The sequence below is a fragment of the Drosophila willistoni genome, unplaced genomic scaffold (assembly GCF_018902025.1).
Source record: "Drosophila willistoni isolate 14030-0811.24 unplaced genomic scaffold, UCI_dwil_1.1 Seg164, whole genome shotgun sequence".
Lineage (NCBI taxonomy): Eukaryota > Metazoa > Arthropoda > Insecta > Diptera > Drosophilidae > Drosophila > Drosophila willistoni.
The window spans coordinates 160,085-185,530 of NW_025814124.1; the positions used below are offsets into that span (position 1 = coordinate 160,085).

At 35.1% G+C, this 25,446-nt stretch overlaps 1 pseudogene; it reads right to left on the bottom strand.

Moving 5' to 3' along the window:
* Positions 1–4,105: 4,105 nt before the first annotated feature.
* Positions 4,106–24,918, bottom strand: LOC124460927 (annotated as a pseudogene).
* Positions 24,919–25,446: the final 528 nt, after the last annotated feature.

A 25,446-nucleotide genomic window follows, 5' to 3' on the forward strand; every position in this document is an offset into this window, starting at 1 on the left:
TCCGATTCAAAGTCAATGATCTCTCTTATGCATTTATGCGAATAATTTGTATTCAGATATACATACATATGTATGTATGCAACATGGCAAAAAATAAAGTATATATGCAACATGGCAAAAAATAAAAGTATATATGTTATACTTTTATTTTTTGCCATGTTGCATTTTGTTTTCTTTCAAAACTGAGTCAGAGGTATATTTTTGAAAACGAAAGGGAATGAGGGGAGAGGGAGGGGGATGGCTGGTGGTGTGTGTATTGAGGAAAAACATGTTGAAAACTTTTAAGCGGATTATAATTAATGCCGTCAGGCATTTCTTTTTTTTATCGTTTTCGTTTTACGCGTCTTAGCCCGCCCCCATACCAACAAATTGGCCCACACCCCTTTTTTGGCCGAATGCTGCATTAAGCCAGCAGCTCCTCTATCCGAATCTAAAACAATCAAAATCTATAATAGCCAGCCAGAAATCAAGAAATCTCCCTTATATAAATACGTATATATGACTATATAGAAGTCTGAGTTAGGCAGAGAGAAAGAGAGAGAGAGAGAGCGAAAGAAAGTTGTAAATGTTAGTCAAAATAATCCTAATGAAATAAGCCTGGCCCATGGCGGTAATTTATTTGAACCCGTCTCTTCCTGTTTTCTTGTCTTTTGCTGCTCCTGTTGCCTGGCCTGCCATCTGCTTCGGAATTGGCAATTGTCTCAGCTTTTTGTGTTTTTGGGTTGTGTAATAAATTCATTTTTGTCTTTAGACATGTAAAACTATGCATGGAATTGAGTGTGTGTATGTGTGTGTGTTTGTGTGTGTGTGTGGTGTGTCTTAGACTTAATCCTTTTTGTTGTTGATTTGGGACCATCATCAGGTGAGGCCAGAAAAACTCAACAGCCAAAGCAACGAACTGCCCAACCTCAGAGTCACAGCCCCTTCACTTTCTTTTTGAACCTCTTCTTCTCGGGCACTCCCTGCCACCTCCTCCCTTGTCGCTGAATGGATTGTCTTAAGTGGTTCTAAGCTTTGTCTGTGAAGCAAACCAGAAAACATGCTTATGCAAGAAACAAGGAGCTGGGAGCTAGAAAACTGAACGTGGAAAGTCTTGGTCTCTAGTGGCATCAAGGCATTGCAGCACTTCATTAGTTTTTGCCATGAAGGACATACATATAGACGAGATGGCAGCATAGTCTGAGACAATGTAAACTGCGCCACACGATAATTGAATGCAGGTCGTTGAGTTCGGTTCGGGTCGGTTGTCGAGTGAGCCGATTGAAGAGAGAAAAAGCCATTGCCAAATCCTTACAAAAGGGATTATGATGTGTATTTTTGGTCAAAGTGGCATACAGTTCTCTCTCTCTCTCTCACATCACTTTAACTCAACTCAAGAGGCAGTTACTTGAAAAGGATTTACCTATGTATGTGCTAGGCAAACTTATGCACCAAACAGTAAGGCAAGCCAGAGTAGAGAGAGAGGAGAGAGGAGAGGGAAATGGAGAGTAAGACCTCTGCTTGTTTATAAACCCAAAGGACATACAAAAAATAAGGGATTTAAATGTCGATAATATGTCTGCAAACACACACACACACAAACAATTGCACTCACACACACGCAGAACAAAACTCACAAAATGTTTGCACAAAATGTCAAAAATCAACATGAAATTGTTGAACTAGAAATAATCGCAGCCAAGAAAAAAAAGAGGGGACAATCAGCAAAAAAAATGAAGAAAAGATGAAAAAATGAAATCAGTCCAAAAAAAGGAATTAATGCAATAAATGTAAACCAAGAACCACTGAAAGAACAGCAAAGAATTGAACCTCTAATGGCCCATGGCATATATGATGAATGTGATAAAAGTTTCTTAATTAATCAAAAAACTTTGTTTGAGCGGGGCTTCAGGTCAATCTTACTATTTATTTGTAAGATTTTAAATCATAGGCAGCACAAAAGGTGAGCAGGTTGTCTGTATAGCTATTTCAAAAACCACCAAGTTCTATCATCAAAAGACTTCGCTAAAGAATCCACAATTGTAAATGCCATACCATATCTTCAACGCTAAAAGTAGTTGGGAATTCAAACTACATGAAGCGAAAAAAGAACGGCAAACCTTGCAACTGCAGATTCCACCTTTTTTATGGACATACCACCATCACAATTAGTGTAAAGGGCTTCGCCTTAACCAACTAACCGTCGGGCCCAAATATTTTTGTTATAGTATATTGTACTATATTCAAAAAACATGGTTTACAGTATGTGTAATAAGGCGGGTCTTTCGTTTTTGGTGTTTGTCTACATTTCGACCTTTTTTTGAAGTTAATCAAAACTGGATTTTAAATTTTAATATGATTTTTAGCAAAATAAATAAGTTTAAATATATAAATTTTATATTTAATGTTTGTATTTTAAAACTTGTACTCAAAAATTGAAAATTCATTAACTCTTGGGATAGTTTCATTAATTAAACAATTTAGCCTTTTTCACCCCCGTAGATCCGCTACTGACCTCTTCTTAATTTGGATTACTAATCGTTGATTTTCATAACATTTGTAGTTTTGCTACTAAATCTATAAGACGAAACAAAAAGTACTTGGTTTTTGATATTTACTTTTCTTTTAACTTTTGACCAATATTTTAGGTAATACAATGTAGAAAACCAAAGATAAAGAGTAGATTAAGAATTAGAACGAAAAATTTCATTATAAACTTTCCTCAAATAAACTATAAAGTTTTTGGTTGAAATGAGAAAATCTATAAAAATCGAGGCGTTAATTGAAACAAAAACTTTAGTAAGTTTGATGAAAAATATTTCAAATTACCCAAACTGTTAACCCAACGAAACTTTGTGTAAATCATTTCTATTGAATATATCATATCTTAAGAGTTCAAAACAAGTCTTGGGCTCAATCTTAGCCAAAAAGTAATAAAAGACTTTAAAATTTGTAAATTTTCAAAGCAAAAGTAGATTATTGCAACAAATAGCAGATGATGCCAAAGCCAACTCTAACATATATACAGTACATGTATGTTATATGTATGTAAATATCTATCTGATTATTTGCATAATGCTATTAAGTTGGTCAATTGTTTTTATCCTTAAGATGCAGGCCACCCAGGCAGAGTAGATAGGTTACTTGGTTGGTTTGTCATTTCAATGAAATTGGCATCAAGTGGCAAATTCTTTCACTATCATCATATAATCATAATCATCATCGTCTTGGCGACAAAAGCAACAACATTCCCTTCAGTACCGGTCGCCGGGGAATCGTCGGGGATTCCAAAGACCGGAACGACAACCTAGCGACAGTTGTCGCTTCAGTCGCCAAGACAAATGTCCAAATGTCTTGCCGAACGCCGGGACAAACAAGCATTGTGTCGCCGCTTTGTCGCTTTTGTCCCTCTAGTCCCGGCGACTAGAGGGACAATTGTCGCTCAATGGTCCCGTGCACAAGACCATTGAGCGACATTTGGATTTGTGTTGCATTTATGTATGTAGACAGAGGGAGAGAGTGTTTTCCTACGTGTTCTGATTAACCTTTAAGGTTAAAGTGTTTGGTGACATAAATAAATTTGTATTAGTGGCATGTATTAATGGCTTCAAATATATATACATATAATTCATATAAATTATATTTGGTATTTAAATTTAACTGAATAAGCAGAGGAATGAAACAGTTGTGTCTCTTCCCCCTCAGTAACCGCTCTCTCGTAATAATTTCACACATCACGCATACGCAACGTATATGCATACATTGTGTTGCGTATTTGTGTTACTCTCTCCCTTTGTGTGTGTGTGTGTGTGTTTGTTTGGGTGTTTCGTATGTTTAATTACAACTGATGCTGATTGGGCATGCAGATCATGCTGACAACGTGTGCGAAAACTAATTATTATGTTTATCAACTTTGTAATTGTCACACCTGCTTGTACGTGATTGCAGTTTATGTTGTGCGCCCCAAAAAAAAATGTCTTACACAAAGTTTTAGATAGGCTTTAGTTAGTTAAACACACAGAAAAACTAACTAACTAACTAACATTCGCTACGTGGACACATCACATTCACTTATTGTCACCAAACTTAATGAAATCATTGTATAACAATCAATCAGGTTTCATTTTCATTTATTCACTTTCATTATAATACTAATCAGATCCATGGGTGATTTTGAACACTTTTTGGCATAGGCTGCATTACAATCACCACCACGTTTGCCGTTCAGACTCTTGATATTCACCATCCATTCGATGCGTTAGTTTGTCATTCGAACTCGATGGAGTTAATATAATGTGTAGAATCTCGCCAAGTAAACCGCTTTCATGGCTCAAGGGAACAGCTGCATGTTCACAAATCACTCGTAGCAAACAACTCCGTCCGGGTAGTCCCATATTGTCCAATATCATCTCAATGCCACGATAAATAATCCAACGATATATGGCACCATAGTCAAACTGCTCATTTCCATTTGTCTCCTTCTCTCTGGCCGATACGGTCATCGGTTTGAGATAGACGCGCGTGATCTCTGTTGAATTGGTGGGCAGAAAGTATCTGCTTTCAACACATAGCCAGATGTAACTGATTCGAAATGTAAACCATCAACAGGTATACCCATACGCCAATAAAGTAAACGTGTCGGTGTTTCTTTCTTCAAACTTGCGGCTTCTCGTTTTGTTTACTTTCATTTAAATTCAGTTCAATTAGCACTCATGTGAGAAGTGCCCTGATCTAGTTAAATCAAAATTAGTCGTTAACTAAAGACCATAAAAACATTTAAATACATGTGACAAAAGAAGAATTGAAGCATGAATAAAGAACCTTTTTTCGAAGAGAGAATAGCAAGGTAAAGGGAACTCTAATAGACTTTATAGGAATGAAGTATGAGGCTTTAGTTTTAAATTCTGTATACCAAAAGTAACGATCACTAAATAAACAACGTAAATTTCCATTAAAAAGCTAATGTCTTCACTTTCTTGGCACATTAAATGCAGATATTAAATTACGAAAGACAGTTTTGGTTTACTTTTTTCCTCATTGTTAAGAATAAACATCGTGTTCATCTGAAGCGGCTTCACCAAATCAGATGCACTAAAAAAATATAATACAACTGTACTTTGGCACGTTTGTGGTTGTTTAACTAACCTAGTATGACTAGAATTACAATCAGAATTACAATTGGAAATGATTCTGCGAACTTACGAATACCTCACGGCTTAATTCTTTGAATTGAACTTAGTACATTTTTTAAGCCTCTTATGAACATAAAAAAAATATATTTAATGTAGTTGGATTTTTATAATTAATTCAATAGACAGAAAAGATTTTCAGATTAAAGAAGGAGAGTTCTGATTTCAAATGTCATTTAAGTACTTAACAAGTTGTTAAAAAAAAAGTCAAAACGACAGGAAAATGTTATTTAAAAGTTACTATTGGCAAAGAAATACATATAGTTTTTATATGAAAAGTGCCCCTTTTAGGTGGGTCTTAGACTAGAAACCCTTATAATATTGAGTTCACCTATTCATTAAAGTCATAAGCTTAAAACGAACTTCATAATATATAGACAAATTTCATGCTTCGATTAAATATTTCGTAACAAAATTTTTACCTTATTAACATTGGCTTGAAGATTTATTTCTACAGAAATTCAAGTACTTATAGCTAACAGCATTCAATATTAGATACAATAACATTTTGTGTCCAAAACAAATAAGTGAAATCAATTTACAAAGTACAAACAATTTGACCCAAAAATTTCAATCTAATTATGCATGGTCACTATGCGGGTCACTTTTGCCGAAAATTCAAATAAACAAAAGCCTTATATGCAAAAATGAAAACATAAAGAATACAGAGGAAAGAACAAAAAGGTTCAGTTGAAACACACGTGCCTATCCGGAGTGTGTGTGTGCGTGTGTGGAAGGGAATTGACAATTGTGAGCCAAAGAGACAAAGAGTGAAAGTGGATTGAAGTGGCAATCAAATAATGTTAGGCCTTTCGACCTTTTCCAAATGAGATCAAACTAAAAGACCAAACAAAACCGAAAAGCAACTGCCGGCAGTATTAAAATATTTAAAATACACCAATGTATCCCCCATTGAGGAGAGTGTGTGTGTGCTTTTGTGTGTAGATGTATGGGTGTGGGGTACATAAAGAACAGCTGTGTCCAAGAGAACGGAAAGGATACTAGGGCAATGAAAGGTACCCTTAACTTGGCTTTACCGTGTTTAATTGAGTTTGAAATAGCTGCCAGATTTTTTTTCTCCCCTCCCGCATTCTCCCGCCTAGTTTGTGTGAGGCCAAACAAAATTGGCTTAGTTTTAAGTGTATGCCACCCCGCTGAGGTGTATGTGTGTGTGTGTGTGTGTGAATGAGTGTGTCCAAGGTTCCGGTTTTACGCACTTATTTTGCTGGCCCAGACAGAAACTTCTCAGTTCGCTTCGGTGGTTAAGCAAATGAATTTGTTTCTGATTCTCAGTTAACATTTTGTGGCATCATAAATGTTGAAGAAATCGCTTCAATTGGCATTTTCGAATTGCAATTTACGATTGAATCTTAAATGAATATGTATACAATATTTAAGAATATATAAAAGCCTTTATCATTGAATTTTATGCCACAATCCTTTTTATATACGTTTTTTTTTGCTTTAGTAAATTCATTTATTTCAATTGTTGTTGAAGCATCGCCCCCATGAGCTGCCACAGATGCCGCCGTTGCCGTTGCCGTTGCCGCCAACAAAGACCGTAATCTCTACTCACTATACATACTTTCACTATGCAAAGTGGCTAAACTGTTATGCCTAATTATATTAGACATTTACCACTGTACATATTTAACCCATTTCTTGCCCATTTCTAACCCAATTGTCGGAATCGCTGAGGGCGTGTCTCTGTCTGCATAGCTTGTGCAACTTTCAAAATGGGGCCAAAGTTTTGTCTACATTCGTTTCATTTTATAACCCAAAACAACTGCAACAACAACAAACAACAGCAACCAAATACGTATAATAAATAAAACAAAACAAAAGTTTTTCAACTTTTTGCCGCCTTTTTTGTTTAGCATTTGAATGGCATCGTTATCACAGAGACAGAATGAGAGTGAGAGAGATAGAAAGAATATTGAGTAAAAGAGACAAATTCGCTAGTCTCTTGACTTATTTTTACGAGTGTCTGCCAAATGGGCGGCAAGTCAGTTACGCCCACCACATCCGCACCCAACAGGCTGGCGCCCCTTAAACCAAAAAAAAAAAAAGAATTTACTTTCTAGCCGAAAAAGAACTGACATTGCCGTTGGCTTAAAGCAAAGGCAAAATGTAATAAAATTAGTCCTCAACTAAAAAAAGATGCAGCTGTATAAACAAATACCTGATAAAGATGGTGAAAGAACCCTTTTTTGATATGCCAAACTAATTTCTTGTTGCCTAACCCAAAAATTGCTGCAGGCCCTAGACCCAAATCGCTACAAGACTCTCACTCTCTCTCTCCCTTTTAACTCGAAATTAGCATAAAATGTTTTCACATTGAGACAATCAAGGAAATTCTCTTCCCCCTACCCTCAAGTTGGACATTTTTTATGAAATTTTATTATTATGTTTGCTATTTGAAGTTCTTCTAGCCAAAACTCTGCTTTAAGGACTTTTGTGAAAACTGCCAACACATTCAATATTAAGACAGCACCCAGAGACTGAAGGGATTGGCACTTTTTATTGTGCTCTCTATTAAAATGGCTAACTAAAGGATACACACACACAAACAGATTCAACTCGAATGCGACAATTAATTCTGGTGAATTATGACCACACAAAAGCTGAAAATGGCGCTAATGTGATGACCAAAAAACACGAGCAGCTGTCAGTGCAGCAGCAGCGGAAACGAAAGGACAGGACATATCTAGGACCTACCATCTTTTGGTGGTTTGTGGCGAAACATTTTTCGGTTCTAATGCAGCGAAATAGAGAAATGGAGGGACAACTCCCTGGCGTGTCATTTGCAATATGACAGTTTCATGCAGAATAACAACACACATATATATACACACACATTTACAGCCTCGCCGGCTAGTCATCATGTGATGGAAATCTAAGCCTCATATCTTAACTCTCCACTAACACCATTGCTGGGCTCCCTCAAACTATTGTTTTCAATTGTAGTATACTTTTAGGGATAAGATTAGGCACATACTTTTAGGGATAGATTATAAGTAATTAGAACTTAAGCATAATGTCTAGCTTTAAGTACCGTTAAGGACACTAGCCATAAGACCAATGTAAACGTTCTCCTATAAATACCGGCTTGCGGCCCCAATAAATCACTTCAAGTCAAACCTTGCCTTCGCCTATTTTATGGCGATCCTGCCTAACATTGGCAATAAATAAAAAGGCAATAATAAAAAAAATCCTTGCCATAAGAAAAAAAAGGCAAAGTGAAAAAAAATCGGACAGACCACATTAACAAATGCCAAAGGATACAAAGGAAGCGCTCCAAAAGGCATTGGAGGAGTGCCCACTGGACGGCCCACGGCCGCTAAGCATAGAATAGTACCGTGCCAGGCAACCAGCAGCAAGAGCAGAGCTTGCTAGAAGGAGGAGAGAGAGGAAAAGTGCACCAGAGGACCAAACAGGCGAGGCAACAACAGCAACAGAGCCAGATGCAGCGAGCAGCAACAGCAGCAGATGCAGAAACAACATAAAAAATTTAACAAAAAACAAAAAAGTGTGCTATTATATGTAGGCATGTATATAATTTTATAAATAATAATGTAAATAATTAATTAATTAAATAATTACTAACAAAATAGAGAAAAAATAAAATGAAAAAAAACTAATATATTGTCCGATTTGAATAAGTCTATCATTGCCAAAAATACCCTAGAAAAAAAAGAAAAAAATACATATATACACATATATACATATACATATGCATAATTGAAAAATACACAAAAGAAAAAAAAAAAACATATATTTATACAATTAAATATTAAATTCCAATCAGCCGCATATACCCCAACATACCCTAACAAAGAGCCCATGTCAACCATGTGCACTCAAAATTGCACAAACAACATAAGCACAGTTGTAAAGCTCGCCACGATCAAAGCGAGCTTCTAAAAAAAAAAGCTCAAGTAAATTTCACAAAGCTTGCAAGCACACATAAAGCTTTCTGATCAGCAAGCTCCACAAGATCAAAACTGCCCAATAACGAAGTCTAAATACCCTATAAGAAATTACAACATTTTTTTGGAAACAATTAAATGTTAGAAAATAGAATTTTAAACAATTTGAAAAAAAATAACAAAGAAAAAAAATAGAAGAATCAAAAATTAAATATTAAGAGAAAAAAAAAAAAATAAATAAAAAAATTTGACAATTAAATAGAATAAAGACAGTAAAATAAATGAATCAAAGAAAAATTCAGAAAAGAAAAATAATAAGTGCAACAAAACATAATAATAAAATTCACATACCAATTAATTTTGAACCTCTAGTAGCAAAAGACACAGAAGAACCAGCTGTAAAAGATAACCCAGTGACAGAAGACATTCAGATATGTATAATTCAAGATAGTAAAAGATAACCCAGAAAACATTCATGATAATACAAAACCAAAGATGGTGCAAACAAAGATTGAATTTCTTAAACAGTTCTAAGCTGATTCAGGAGTATGATGGTGGAGTAGAAACAATTCAAAGTTTCATAGATTCACTGGAATTAATCAATGAAATAAAAGCAGAACATGAAGAAACAGCTATTAAAGTCATAAAAACAAAACTAAAAGGGGACGTTAGACTACTAGTTACTAATGAAAACACTATAAATGGTATAATCCAAACATTAAAGAAAGAAATTAAGGGTGAAACAGTTCAGGTAGCAGAGGCAAGATTAATGAATTTAAAAAAAGTTTATTTATGTCAGAAATAGAAAATCTTACTAAATCATTGAAACGCGCATTCATAACAGACAACGTAAACCCTGAAACAGCAAAGAAATATGCAACTCAAACAGCAGTGAAATCAATCATAAAGAACTGCGATAACGAAAAGGTCAGAACAATAATAGAAGCAGGCAATTTTACTGAAATGAAAGATGTTATAGCTAAATTTGTAAATACATCTACAAATATAGAACAAGATCACAGCGTGTTTTTTTACTAAAAGAAACAATTACACAAATAGGAACTCGTACAATAATAATAGAAATTATAATAATAATTACCAAAATAGAAACCCAAATGATAATACTAAATATAACAATACTAGGAATTACAATAACTATAGTAATAATTATAATCGAAGAAATTATAACAATAGAAATACCAAAAACTAATTATCCTCCTAAAACACAACAAAATAATAACATTTGTCAGATTTACAAATGTAGAAGAAAATTCGGAAAACTCAGAAAGTCCTCTGGTGTGAAAAATCGAACAAATAAAATATATAATTTAAATTGCAACCTTAATAGCTACATAACTTTAAACTTTGACGATGTAGGGACAATAAAATTACTATTAAACACAGGAGCTGATGTATCACTAATAAAACAAGAAATATTAAGAAAAGACAATACAGTTAACATACAAAGACGGACAAAACTTAGTGGAATAGCAATGACGTCCTATTTACAATAGGCGAAACCAAACTAAAGATCAGCAACCTCTCAACGGTACACACCTTCCAAGTAATAGAAAATGATTTCCCCATCCCATGTGACGGAATCTTGGGGCTTGACTTTATAAAAAAATTCAATTGCTCACTCAATATTCCACCAACAAATTGATAATAGATCCATATAAATCAAGATATAAAATTATAATCAATATAGAGATGAGTCAAAACACACATGTATTGGGGGGTATTCGTCGCAAACACTATTGCTTCTAAGACTAACCCATATGTCCGCATATTAAATACTAACAACACAGACGTGCAAATTACAAATATAAACCTATTAAATGAAAAACTGTCCGATTATGAAATCTTAAAAATAGACAAACAACATGATTCAAAACATAAATCTACAATATTGAACAAACTAGCACCCCATTTTCCCGACTTCATGAAAGAACCTCTACTAAATTATGCTCAGAATTTGATGATGTATTCGCAATAGAATCTGAACAAATATCGTCCAACAATTTCTATAAACAAAAATTAAGACTCAAAGACACAACACCAGTCTACACCAAAAACTACAGGATAGCACACAGTCAAAAAAACGAAATCAATAAACAAGTGGACAAATTGATCAATGATGATATTATTGAACCATCAATGTCTGAGTTCAATAGTCCGATTTTATTGGTTCCTAAAAAGTAGCTACCTGGCAGCAAGGAAAAACGGTGGAGATTGGTAGTTGATTATAGAAAAATTAACAAACAACTAGTAGCGGATACATTCCACTACCAGAATGGACGATATCCTTGACCAGCTAGGACGCGCTAAATACTTCTCTTGTTTATACTTAATGTCAGGATTTCATCAAGAATTAGAAGAAAAATCTCGGGACATAACATCATTTTCCACAGATAAGGGCTCATTCAGATTCAAGCATTACCATACGGATTAAAAATTGCACCAAACTCGTTTCAAAGAATGATGCCTTTGCATTCACGGGTCTATCACCATCCCAAACATTCCTTTATATGGATGATCTAATTGTAATCGGGTGCTCTGAAAGTCATATGATCAGAAACTTAAGGGATGTTTTTGAAACTTGCCGAAAATATAACTTAAATTGCACCCTGACAAATGCTCTTTCTTCAGACATGAAGTTACTTTTCTAGGACACAAATGCACAAATAAAGGAAGGAAAGGAATTCCCGACTCCCAAGAATGGCGACGAAGCCAAAAGATTTGTAGCATTCTGTAATTACTACCGTAGATTCATTCCAAACTTTGCATACCATGCACAATTTATCAATAGATTATCTAGGAAAAATTTAGAATTTAACTGGATGCAAACTGTCAAGCAGCTTTTGAATACTTAAAAAACAAATTATTAAGCCCACAAATACTCCAATATCCATATTTTATAAAAAATTCTGTATCACAACTGATGCAACAAGATCGCATGTGGAGCCGTCCTCAGCCAAGAATTTGATGGACTACAATTACCCATATCATACGCATCTAAGGCATTTACAAAAGGCGAAAGCAATAAGTCAACAATCAAGCAAGAATTAACGCAATACATTGGGCAATTCAATATTTCAAACCATACATATACGGAAAAAATTCCCATCAGCCATTAACATACCTATTTTCTCTAAAAAACCCATCGTCAAAGCTTACTAGAATAAGGCTAGATTTAGAAGAGTTCGATTTTACTATAGAATACATCAGGGAACAAGAAAATTTCGCAGCGGATGCTCTCTCCAGAATTGAATTTGAAAATATAAAAAAACATAGAAACTAATAAAATACTTAAAGTGGCAACAAGATCAGAAACAAAAAATTAACAAATAAGGAAAACCAAATTAACAATAACAAAATAGAAACACCAAGAATATATGAAATAATAAGTCCTAACGAAGCCAAAAAATACGCGCAAATTAAATTCAAAAAATGCAAATGTTTATTACAAAAATAAAGAAAAATTACTCTCCTTCAACATAGGCGATTTGATCATTAGTGGAAGAATAGATCTAGATCGATTCCTTCCAAGGCTTGAAAAAGAAGCCGGTGCTCAAAGAATCTATAAACTGAAGATAGACATGTCAGAAAAACTATTTAGGTCACTTACACCTAATGAACTAAAAAAAAGGAAAAGACACATAAAAACATTTAGAAATAGCAGTTCTACCTCAAGTAAAAGTAATAACAAATAAAGAAGAAATAAGAAATACATTAAATAAATATCATAATGACCCAAGAGGGAGGTCACTGCGGGGTAAACAGAACACTAGGAAAAATAAAAAGAGATTTCTTTTGGAAAATATGTCTCGGGATGTTGCAACATACATCAAAAATTGCGTTTGGGCCGTTTGAATGGTTCTACACACAATTCTAACAGACATGGGAACAGAATTATGAATTCAATACTAATAGAACTTTTCAAAAATTTTAGCATAACTAAAATTAACTCCACGGCGCGCCATCATCAAACTCTTGGAACAATAGAAAGAAGCCATAGAACTTTCAATGAGTACATCAGGTCATATATATCCATTAAAAAAGACGATTGGGATGAATATCTAGCATACCTCACATATTGCTTTAACACCACTCATCCACCGTACATGGTTATGCCTTTTGAACTAGTCTTTGCAAACATCCTAAAACTGTCCCATTCTCGTCTGAAACGGTAGAACCCATTTACAACATTGATGATTTCAATATAAAATTTAAATTACAAATAAAATAGAGCGAAACTGCTTATCGAAAAATTTAAAGCATTACAAAAAGAAACATATGATAAAAACACAAAAAAAGTATCGCTAACTGAAGGACAAGAAATACTTTTAAAAAATGATACAGGACATAAATTAGATAACAAATACACAGGCAAATATACAATACAGAGCATAGGTCCTAACAATAATATAGTAATAGCGGATGATAAAAACAAAAAGTAAACAGTACATTTAGATAGAATAAAAATAATATAAACAGGATATGAGAAAAATATAAATTTTTCTTTTTAAAAAAAAGAGGTGTAGTATACTTTTAGGGATAAATTAGGGGGGTTTTAGGATAGATTATAAGTAATTAACTTAAGCATAATGTCTAGCTTTAAGTACCGTTAAGGACACTAGCCATAAGACCAATGTAAACGTTCTCCTATAAATACCGGGCTTGCGGCCCCAATAAATCACTTCAAGTCAAACCTTGCCTTCGCCTATATTCACAATGTGTGTGGAAAAGTGCATACAAAAGTCGCGAGTTCCTTAACTAGAAATGTAAATTAATAACATCTAAACTATATTTCTAACTATTCACAATACTATATGTTTATACCTTGCCAAAACGGGTTATTAATTTTGGTAGAGTGTTGCAAGCGCATAGAAGGAAGCATTTCCGACCATATAGAGTATATATATATTCTGATCAGCAGACGAGACGAGTTCAATCCATGTCCGTCGTCCGTCCGTCCGTCCGTTCCGTCCGTCCGTCCGTCTGTGTCCGTCTATCGTCTGGATCAACGCAAACTCCTCCTAGACCGTGGAGCTACAGAGCTGAAATTTTTGCATGTAGGCTTGTATATACTGCAGGCGTTGTATATCTCGGATTCAGCCGGATCGGATCACTATATCATATAGCTCCCATACAAATGGCAAAGTCACGAACAGTGACTTCTTAATAAATTCGTTATTTTCTGAGCTATTGTCATGAAATTTAATATTGTGAGTTAATTACACATATAAACGACTATGCCAAATTTGATCAAGATCGGGTGCTATATCATATAGCTCCCATAGGAACGGACTTTGTCAATAACTTTGTCACTTTGCGATTGCTTCAAATTAAACATTTTGTTAGTTAATATATCTGTTAATGACTGTGCCGAATTTGATAAAGATCGGGTACTATATCATATAGCTCCATAGGAACGATCGGTGGAAACAGTGACTTTGATCAATATCTTCGTTTTTCCTATGCTAAGATTGTAGGCTCGTTCTTCGGCAGAGCCTTTTAGTTAGTTTTTTAATATAAACTTGTAGGAAGCACTTTACATAGAAAAGTTACCAAAATTGCAAGGCGTATACAAACTGACGGCGGTCGAAGTTAGCCCCGGCCCTCTGGTTTTATGATTCGTTTAAATAACAAAATAAAGTTGCCATCAGGCCATTGTATAGTTATTCTAAACTTTTTATTGCTTTACCAAAAGGTTTAGGCCTAAAAAGTTGGTTAAGAGCATGACTCATTTTCTCGCCTGAAGTGTTGACTATCGTCCAAGAGGTAAAGCGCCAAATGATCATGGTGGTTTTCCATTCTGGAACAATACCGATTGAAATTTCTGCAGAATGTCAATAATAAATGTAAACTAGAAGATTGTCTACAAGGCTTAGCTCAGATCAGTTGTAGGTATATCACTGGGCTTGGTTTAAAGTTGAACTGGGTTATGCTAAAAATTAGGGACATATAAATGCATTAGTGAATAAATTATCAAAAGTTAAGAGTATAAGTATTTCTCTTGTTGCCACGGATGCTGCTGCTGCTGCTGGTGCAACAGCAATTCACTTAACTTACTCAAGTCGTTTATGGCATAACTTCCGCTACTGCTTTTTTTTTCTAGTCGCTTTCCATCTCCCGCTGCACCCGCTGAGACCGAGCCATGTGAGACTGAGATGTGAGCTTAGTGTCTTAATGCCAATCCTTGCACACATAGATTTTATACAATTTCTGCTGAACTCCTTTGGTTCCTATGCAGTTGTTCGTTTTATTTACCAGTCGCCTCTGACTGAGACATTGTAAATCACCTAGTTTTCCTTTGAATGTGAAATAATGTTTAGCGTTTGGCAGCAGAATAACAGATTTATTCTCATTATTTTATTCTTTGACAAATGAAGCTTACTTAAAATAATTTATTTACCTTCGTTTTTATATTAATTAAATGAATGAAAGCCACTTTTCCTTTTTTTTAATTTAAAAAATAAATAAAACGTACAAGGCGAAATTGGGGAAAACTTCTTGCACAATGCACCACACGACGACGCAACCCACATCAAACAACAATTGGAAGTTTTCACTTGCAACACGCTTATGGAACTTGCCGCAACGAGTGCTTGCAACTTGAGGACAAAGATTTTATGGGGCTCGTTAACCCTCAGCTCAATTTACAGCTTGCAGGACTTTCTCGATAAAGATATGAGACAGAATATGTAAATTTTTTGGAAAGTTGGTTAACTTATCAAATCAATTAAAGTTGACAAACATTTGGCTAACACACGAGTCTGTCCTGTTTCTAGGTCCTATCTCTGTCACATCATGGACTAATTAACCACAAAGCATTTTTAAGTGTTCAAAACGTTTAAGCCACTTGGCATACGTGTCGTATGCTTAATAACTATAGCAGAGAGCAGCACTGTCGTGGATGTGGGTGCAACAACTTGACCTCATAGAAATTAGCCTCGTTAGCGAACTCAAGAAGCGTAAATCCTTTTGGGTAAAGCAACTCAACCTCATCTCCATCTGTTTTTCTTATGCTTAACTATTCGGTTAAAGGGTTTGGATGAAGGTAATGCGTTAAATTATTATGCAAACGACATTCCTTCTCATATCTTGGTATGCAAATGTCTGTGCTGCAAACATAAACAACACAACACACATACACACACGCACTCGAAATCCGGGACGGGGACAGAGGAACCCAAAGAGTTGCAAAAATGTAACTGAGATCATAAATAGAGAAAGAATTGAACCAAAAAAGAGGAGACAAAAATAACGATACATTGAACAGGTGCGCTTGACAAATGATTGGCCATTGATAAAATGGACATGAATGCATCCGAAAATCAATAAGTACCTACAACATATAAATGTGTTCAAAATAAATCCCCCACTGAGCACACACACAGGAGAGAGAGGCCAATTATTTTCGTTCAAGCAATGTAAGTATGGAAGACAACAATAAAGGACCTTCTGTACGAGACATGACTCTGGGCAGACACATTGGAAATGATTCTGCGAACTTACGAATACCTCACGGCTTAGATTAATTCTTTGAATTGAACTTAGTACATTTTTTAAGCATCTTATGAACATAACAAAAAAAACATTTAATGTAGTTGGATTTTTATACCCTTGCAAAAAGGGTATATTAATTTTGGTCAGAAGTGTGCAACGCATAGAAGAAAGCATTTCCGACCATATAAAGTATATATATTCTTGATCAGCATGACGAGACGAGTTCATATAGCCATGTCCGTCCGTCCGTCCGTCCGTCTGTCCGTCTGTCCTTCCGTCTGGATCAACGCAAACTCCTCCTAGACCGTAAGCGCTACAGAGCTGAAATTTTGTATGTAGGCTTGTATATACTGCAGGCGTTGTATATCTCGGATTCAGCCGGATCGGATCACTATATCATATAGCTCCCATACGAGAGGCAAAGTCACGAACTGTGACTTTTCTTAATAACTTCGTTATTTTCTGAGCTATTGTCATGAAATTTAATTTTGGTAAGTTAATTGCACATATAAACGATTGTGCCAAATTTGATCAAAATCGGGTGACTATATCATATAGCTCCCATAGGAACGATCTTTCGAAAACAGTGACTTTTGTCAATAACTTCGTCACTTTTGACGCGATTGCTTTCAAATTAAACATTTGTTAGTTTAATATATCTGTTAATGGCTGTGCCAAATTTGATAAGGATCGGGTAACTGTATCATATAGCTTCCATAATAACGATCGGTGGAAAACAGTGACTTTGATCAATATCTTACTTTTTTCCTATGCTAAGATTGTTGGCCGTTCTTTCGCAAACATTTGCCTTTTTAGCTTAAACGTTTTTCCGCTTTGATGGCTATAGGTAAGGAAAGAGTTACCAAAAAAGTTGCAAGGGTATACAAACTTTGACGCGGTCGAAGTTAGCCCCGGCCCTCTGGTTATAATTAGTTCAATAGACAGAAAAGATTTTCAGATTATAGAAGTAGAGTTCTGATTTCAAGTGTCATTTAAGTACTTAACAAGTTGTTAAAAAAAAGTCAAAACGACAGGAAAATGTTATTTAAAAGTTACTATTGGCAAAGAAATACATATAGTTTTTATATGAAAAGTGCCCCTTTTAGGTGGGTCTTAGACTAGAAACCCTTATAATATTGAGTTCACCTATTCATTAAAGTCATAAGCTTAAAACGAACTTCATAATATATAGACAAATTTCATGCTTCGATTAAATATTTCGTAACAAAATTTTTACCTTATTAACATTGGCTTGAAGCTGAAGCTTATTTCTACAGGAATTCAAGTACTTATAGCTAACAGCATTCAATATTAGATACAATAACATTTTGTGTCCAAAACAAATAAGTGAAATCAATTTACAAAGTACAAACAATTTGACCCAAAAATTTCAATCTAATTATGCATGGTCACTATGCGGATCACTTTTGCCGAAAGTTCAAATAAACAAAAGCCTTATATGCAAAAATGAAAACATAAAGAATACAGAGGAAAGAACAAAAAGGTTCAGTTGAAACACACGTGCGTATCCGGAGTGTGTGTGTGCGTGTGTGTGGAAGGGAATTGACAATTGTGAGCCAAAGAGACAAAGAGTGAAAGTGGATTGAAGTGGCAATCAAATAATGTTAGGCCTTTCGACCTTTTCCAAATGAGATCAAACTAAAAGACCAAACAAAACCGAAAAGAAACTGCCGGCAGTATTAAAATATTTAAAATACACCAATGTATCCCCCATTGAGGAGAGTGTGTGTGTGTTTGTTTGTGTGTAGATGTATGGGTGTGGGGTACATAAAGAACAGCTGTGTCCAAGAGAACGGAAAGGATACTAGGGCTATGAAAGGTACCCTTAACTTGGCTTTACCGTGTTTAATTGAGTTTTAAATAGCTGCCAGTTTTTTTTTCTCCCCTCCCGCCATTCTCCCGCCTAGTTTGTGTGAGGCCAAACAAAATTGGCTTAGTTTTAAGTGTATGCCACCCCGCTGAGGGTGTGTGTGTGTGTGTGTGTGTGAATGAGTGTGTCCAAGGTTCCGTTTTTACGCACTTTTCTGACATTTTGCTGGCCCAGACAGAAACTTAATTAAAGCTCAGTCGCAAGCCTCGCTTCGGGTGGTTAAGCAAATGAATTTGTTATTGATTCTCAGTTAACATTTTGTGGCATCATAAATGTTGAAGAAATCGCTTCAGTTGGCATTTTCGAATTGCAATTTACGACTGAATCTTAAATGAATATGTATACAATATTTAAGAATATATAAAAACCTTTATCATTGAATTTTATGCCACAATCCTTTTTATATACGTTTTTTTTTTGCTTTAGTAAATTCATTTATTTCAATTGTTGTTGAAGCATCCGCCCCATGGGCTGCCACAGATGCCGCCGTTGCCGTTGCCACCAACAAAGACCGTAATCTCTACTCACTATACGACGTAATAAGCAGTTTTTTATGCAGGGCACACTGTGTGTGTGTGTGTTTGTATGTGACTGTGTGTGTGTGTGAGACGGAGTTTTTTATTGTTTCCGTCCGCATTCCATAGGCGCTTTCCATTATACAAATTATTTCTATGTTATTTAAATTTTCATTAAACCCTAAGTATTAGCCAGTCAAAAATTACGACTGTAGTTACAAAATGAAAACAAAAATAGTTGTAAGCTTTGCCAATCTGTTTTTGGCTTCATTTAGTTGTAATTCGCAACTAGTTTTATCGTTGAAGATATGATATGGAACTAAAAATAAACATGAACCGGCTTATACCCAAGATTTCACTATGCAAAGTGGCTAAACTGTTATGCCTAATTATATTACACATTTACCACTGTACATATTTAACTCCCGTTTCTTGCCCATTTCTAAACCAATTGTCGGAATCGTTGAGGGCGTGTCTTTGTCTGCATAGCTTGTGCAACTTTCAAAATGGGGCCAAAGTTTTGTCTCGTTTCATTTTATAACCCAAAACAACTGCAACAACAACAACAACAGCAACCATATCCGTATAATAAATAAAACAAAACAAAAGTTTTTCAACTTTTTGCCGCCTTTTATGTTTTGCATTTGAATGGCATCGTTATCACAGAGACAGAATGAGAGTGGGAGAGAGATAGAAGAATATTGAGTAAAAGAGACCAAATTCGCTAGTCTCTTGTCTTATTTTTACGAGTGTCTGCCAAATGGGCGGCAAGTCAGTTACGCCCACCACAGGCTGGCGCCTCCCTTAAACCAAAAAAAAAAAAAAGAATTTACTTACAAAGTACTTATTTGCCTACTTATCAGCACCCAACAGGCTGGCGCCTCCCTTAAACAAAAAAAAAAAAAATAATTTACTTACAAAGTACTTATTTGCCTATTTTAAAAGTCATTTCCTATAAATAGCAACAACAATCCAAAAGTGAAAGAGGGCCCGAAAAGAACTGACACTGCCGTTGGCTTAAAGAAAAGGCAAAATGTGATAAAATTAGTCCTCAACTAAAAAAGAATGCAGCTGTATAAGCAAATACCTGATAAAGATTGTGAAAGAACCTTTTTTGATATGCCAAACTAATTTCTTGTTGCCTAACCCAAAACAATTGCTGCAGACCCTAGAACCAAATCGCTACAAGACTCTCACTCTCTCTCTCCCTTTTAACTCGAAATTAGCATAAAATGTTTTCACATTGAGACAATCAAGGAAATTCTCTTCCCCCTACCCTCAAGTTGGACATTTTTTATGAAATTTTATTATTATGTTTTGCATAATTTGCTATTTGAAGTTCTTCTAGCCAAATCTCTGCTTTAAGGACTTTTGTGAAAACTGCCAACACATTCAATATTAAGATAGCACCCCAGAGACTGAAGGGATTGGCACTTTTTATTGTGCTCTCTATTAAAATGGATACACACACACAAACAGATTCAACTCGAATGCGACAATTAATTCTGGTGAATTATGACCACACAAAAGCTGAAAATGGCGCTAGTGTGATGACCAAAAAACACGAGCAGCTGTCAGTGCAGCAGCAGCGGTGGTGGTTTGTGGCGAAACATTTTTCGGTTCTAATGCAGCGAAATAGAGAAATGGAGGGACAACTCTCTGGCGTGTCATTTGCAATATGACAGTTTTATGCAGAATAACAACACACATATATACACACACATTTACAGCCTCGCCGGCTAGTCATCATGTGATGGAAATCTAAGCCTCATATCTTAACTCTCCACTAACACCATTGCTGGGCCATATAGTCATATAATTTATGGCCAAACATTTCAACATTTCACAGGGCTCCCTCAAAACTATTGTTTCAATGTGTGTGGAAAAGTGCATACAACAAAAAGCAAAAGTCGCGAGTTTCCTTAACTAGAAATGGTAAAATTAAAAGGCACCGACTAAACTATATTTTAACTATTTTCACAATACTTATATTGTTTTTTTTTTATGATTCGTTTAAATAACAAAATAAGTTGCCATCAGGCCATTTTATAGTTATTCTAAACTTTTTATTGCTTTACCAAAAGGTTTAGGCCTAAAAAGTTGGTTAAGAGCATGACTCATTTTCTCGCCTGAAGTGTTGACTATCGTCCAAGAGGTAAAGCGCCAAATGATCATGGTGGTTTTCCATTCAGGAACAATACCGATTGAAATTTCTGCAGAATGTCAATTATAAATGTAAACTAGAAGATTGTCTACAAGGCTTAGCTCAGATCAGTTGTAGGTATATCACTGGGCTTGGTTTAAAGTTGAACTGGGTTATGCTAAAAATTAGGGACATATAAATGCATTAGTGAATAAATTATCAAAAGTTAAGAGTATAAGTAACCACACGATTTAATTTCCATCTGATGACTAAAATTAAAGCCAACTTCTTGAAGTCATTATAATAAAGTATAAAGATCTTGAGAATCAAGTTAGGCGTTTTAGTGTTGCTTATGATATTTACCTAAAACTATTTTCAAACGAAATTCAATATTACTTAAAGCAAAAGAACAGGACATCAGATTTTGGCAGTGACCAATAAATTTGTAAATTATTACCTGCTTATTTGATTAAAATTAGAAACTTATATCGTTCCTTTATTTTTGTAACACTAGAACTAAATGCACACATATGTAGCTTAAATATATAACAAACAAAGCGGCATTCATTAAATCCGGCACCTCTCTATGGGCTATATATATTAGAGTCATTAAAACTGTATAGACCAGAAGAGAGTTATGAAAAATAAGAAAACTATATAAAGATGAAGATTCTTCCACCCCAAAATTAATAAACTCTCTTTTGCAAGAGTATAAAAACAGAAGAGTACAATGAACTGTCGCAGAATACTTCGTCTATGTGTGTATATGTTTGTATGCGTATATATATGCTTGGGTGTGTGTGTGTATATGAGTGAAGTTGAGTAGATATTAGAAAAAGAAATGTCTGCGAATTGTCCTGGCTAAAAAAAGGACAAAAAGGCGGAAAAACGAAAAGGCGTTTATGTTGATGTTATTGTTTTTTTCCTTACATATTTCGACCACAGATGTTATACAAACAAAAGGAGGGAGTAAAGGGATATAGAATAAGTACTTTTTGACACAGAAATTCTAGAAAAAAAGTCCATCTCATACTTGGGACACACATGCAAAGTCTAGGGAATAAAGAAGTCATGCTCAATCATCAATTTTTAAAGCAATATTTTATTTTGTTTCTTTTTTTTGTATACTTTTTCGTTTACATTAACTTGTTTCTTGTGTGTATGAAGTTATGTATTGATGTGTATATATATTTATAAATGAAACTCGACCAAGTCAAACTTGGATTGTTTAAACTTTTTGGCCATACCAAATTTAAGGCCTTGGTTAAGGCGAATATTTCGAGCCAAACAAAAGGTTTCCATCTCTTTAAAATGACGTAACGATTGCGATTTATTTGAGGTAAGGGTAAAGTTGGAATAATTACCAGCTGAGCCGCCCAAACGTTGACGGCTATTTGCCAACAAGACATCGATATCAACATCGGAATGATGAAAAGAATCGCCTAATTTGCGACCCTTGCAAATTGTGAATTCTGCCAAATCAAATAATTACTGCATTCATTGTTCGTATCAGATATCGATTCAATTTCTTCACCGTCATCATCCGATGATTTTACTTTTGATTATAATTTGCTGGCAACTGCCAGACGTGCCGCCAATATTCCGGAATCAAGGGGATCGGCACATCTTGGATATGGAGTTCCGGTATGGCTGGTTTTCATAAATCCATAGGTTCGAAATGCTGTCAATCGGTTTCTAATCGCAACACTGCTCCGCAAGAAACGTTTTGGAAACATTTGCTTAACCTTCCTCTGCTTATTATTGGTTGTACTAACCGTTAGAATAGACATTGTTTTTTTGGTCGATTCCATATATATATATACATATATAGTTTTTTATACCCTTGCAAAAAGGGTATATTAATTTTGGTCAAAAGTGTGCAACGCATAGAGGGAAGCATCTCCGACCATATAAAGTATATATATTCTTGATCAGCACGACTAGACGAGTTCAAATAGCCATGTACGTCCGTCGGTCCGTCCGTCCGTCCGTCCGTCCGTCTGGATCAACGCAAACTCCTCCTAGACCGTAAGAGCTAAAGAGCTGAAATTTTGCATGTAGGCTTGTATATACTGCAGTATATCTCGGATTCAGCCGGATCGGATCACTATATGATATAGCTCCCATACAAATGGCAAAGTCACAAACAGTGACTTTTCTTAATAACTTCGTTATTTTCCGAGCTATTGTCATGAAATTTAATATTGGTGAGTTAGTTATACATATAAACGACTATGCCAAATTTGATCAAGATCAAGTGACTATATCATATAGCTCCCATAGGAACGATCTTTCGAAAACAGTGACTTTTGTGAATAACTTCGTTTCTTTTAACGCGATTGCTTTCAAATTACACATTTGTTAGTTTAATATATCTGTTAATGACTGTGCCGAATTTGATAAAGATCGGGTGACTATATCATATAGCTCCCATAGGAACGATCGGTGGAAAACAGTGACTTTGATCAATATCTTCGTTATTTCCTATGCTAAGATTGTAGGCCGTTCTTTTGCAAACTTAAGCATTTTTAGAAATAAGGTTTTTCCATTTTGATGGCTATAGGTAAGGAAAGAGTAACCAAAAAAGTTGCAAGGGTATACAAACTTTGACGCGGTGGAAGTTAGCCCCGGCCCTCTGGTTTTTTTATATTTTATTTTATTTTATAAAAATTGTATATTTTGTTGTCGTGTTGTGGTTGTATTCAGTTTTTTTTTTGTGTAAACTAAAGTTGCGCATTTTGTTGTTTAACTTTTAATTTTTAATTTTCCGTATTGTGTATGGTTAATACAAACTTAAAAAAAACAAAATTTTTTTGAAACAAACTTAACAAAATTATAATTCATTTAATATTTTAGAGTATGGCATAAGTATTTTGACAAGCTCTGTCATACTTAAAAAACATATTTTAGGCTTAACAAAATTAATTTAACTAGCTTATATTTAGTAAAATGTATAGCTTCAATTAATTTTGAAGGATTTCTGGAGATATCTCTTCCCATAAGGAAGAGAGCTCAGAAATCGTTTCTTCTCTGGTTTTGTTTAACGCTTCTTTTCTCTTGCGCTTCAAAAGAGACCAGACGTTTTCTATAATATTTAGATCTGGACTTTGGGGGGGCCAGTTTAGCGTTGGAACATCCAGATCCTTCAAGAAGTTGGTTATCATCTGGGCTTTATGGCATGGGGCGATGCCCTGCTGATGAACGGGACACCATCAACGGACGGTAATATATTTGGATTCATACGTGTCGGTTGCGCTGTCAAACTCCTAGCCAATAACATACTGAAGCTCATGGATATGCCAGTCTGTTGTCGATGATATTGTTGTTGTTGCTGTTCACCAATATCCATCGATGGCTGAACCACATTTCTGTTCATTTCGGCTAACCCGAAACGACTTGACCTCGAGCTCAATATCATGGTTGAAGATGCCGACATGGTTGTGGCCGTTGCCATTGTGGTCACACTGTGGCGTCTACCCACGTCACGATGTCCACCAACGCCACCTTCTTCAGTTTCGTTCTGGTCTAGCCCTTGACCTTGAACTCTGCGGAATCCACAGTAGCTGCTTCTGCCCAATAACAATGGACCACGCGCATCTCCGCTGCCATCCTTGAACCTATATATGTCGCCAAAAGAACCAAAAGCACTAGCCGAACTGTTTAAACAATTTCGATGTAGATAAATTTGGTTTTGATGAATAACGAAAAAATTTTGCGTGTAAAAGGGGTTAGCATACATTATATTAACCGGGAAGTCCATGATGTGTAAAAGACGTAGAAAATAAAAAAAAAAAAAAAAATGTATGCCTTTTTTAAATCTGTGTTTTTTTGTACAACTAGTGAAACCTACACGAACTGAATCCTATTGAATACTAAAAACGAATTGACTAACTACCCTGAATGCAGGTACTACATTGAAAAATCTGAGTGACATTTAAAATCTTAGATATTGTGATACACTAGAAAAATATGAAATTTAAAAATAAAGTAAAAGGATGTTTGCCTTTAAAAATTTACAACAAAATGTATTAATATATCAATTTGAAAAGTTCTTTTGGTAAGCAATATATATATTTGTTCACTTTCATCCATTTTGCATGAATTATGTAAACTTTCCTTTACATAAATTGACTATATTTTCTCTGTACTTAAAAACTAAAAAACAACAAAAACAAAAATCCTCTCTTATTTGCCATTTTGCGCGTTAGTGGCTACTTATGCAAGTTCGCTTTAGCGCAAAGTGGAAAAGTTGAGAGGAAAATTGATTCATAATTTTTGTGCATTTTCC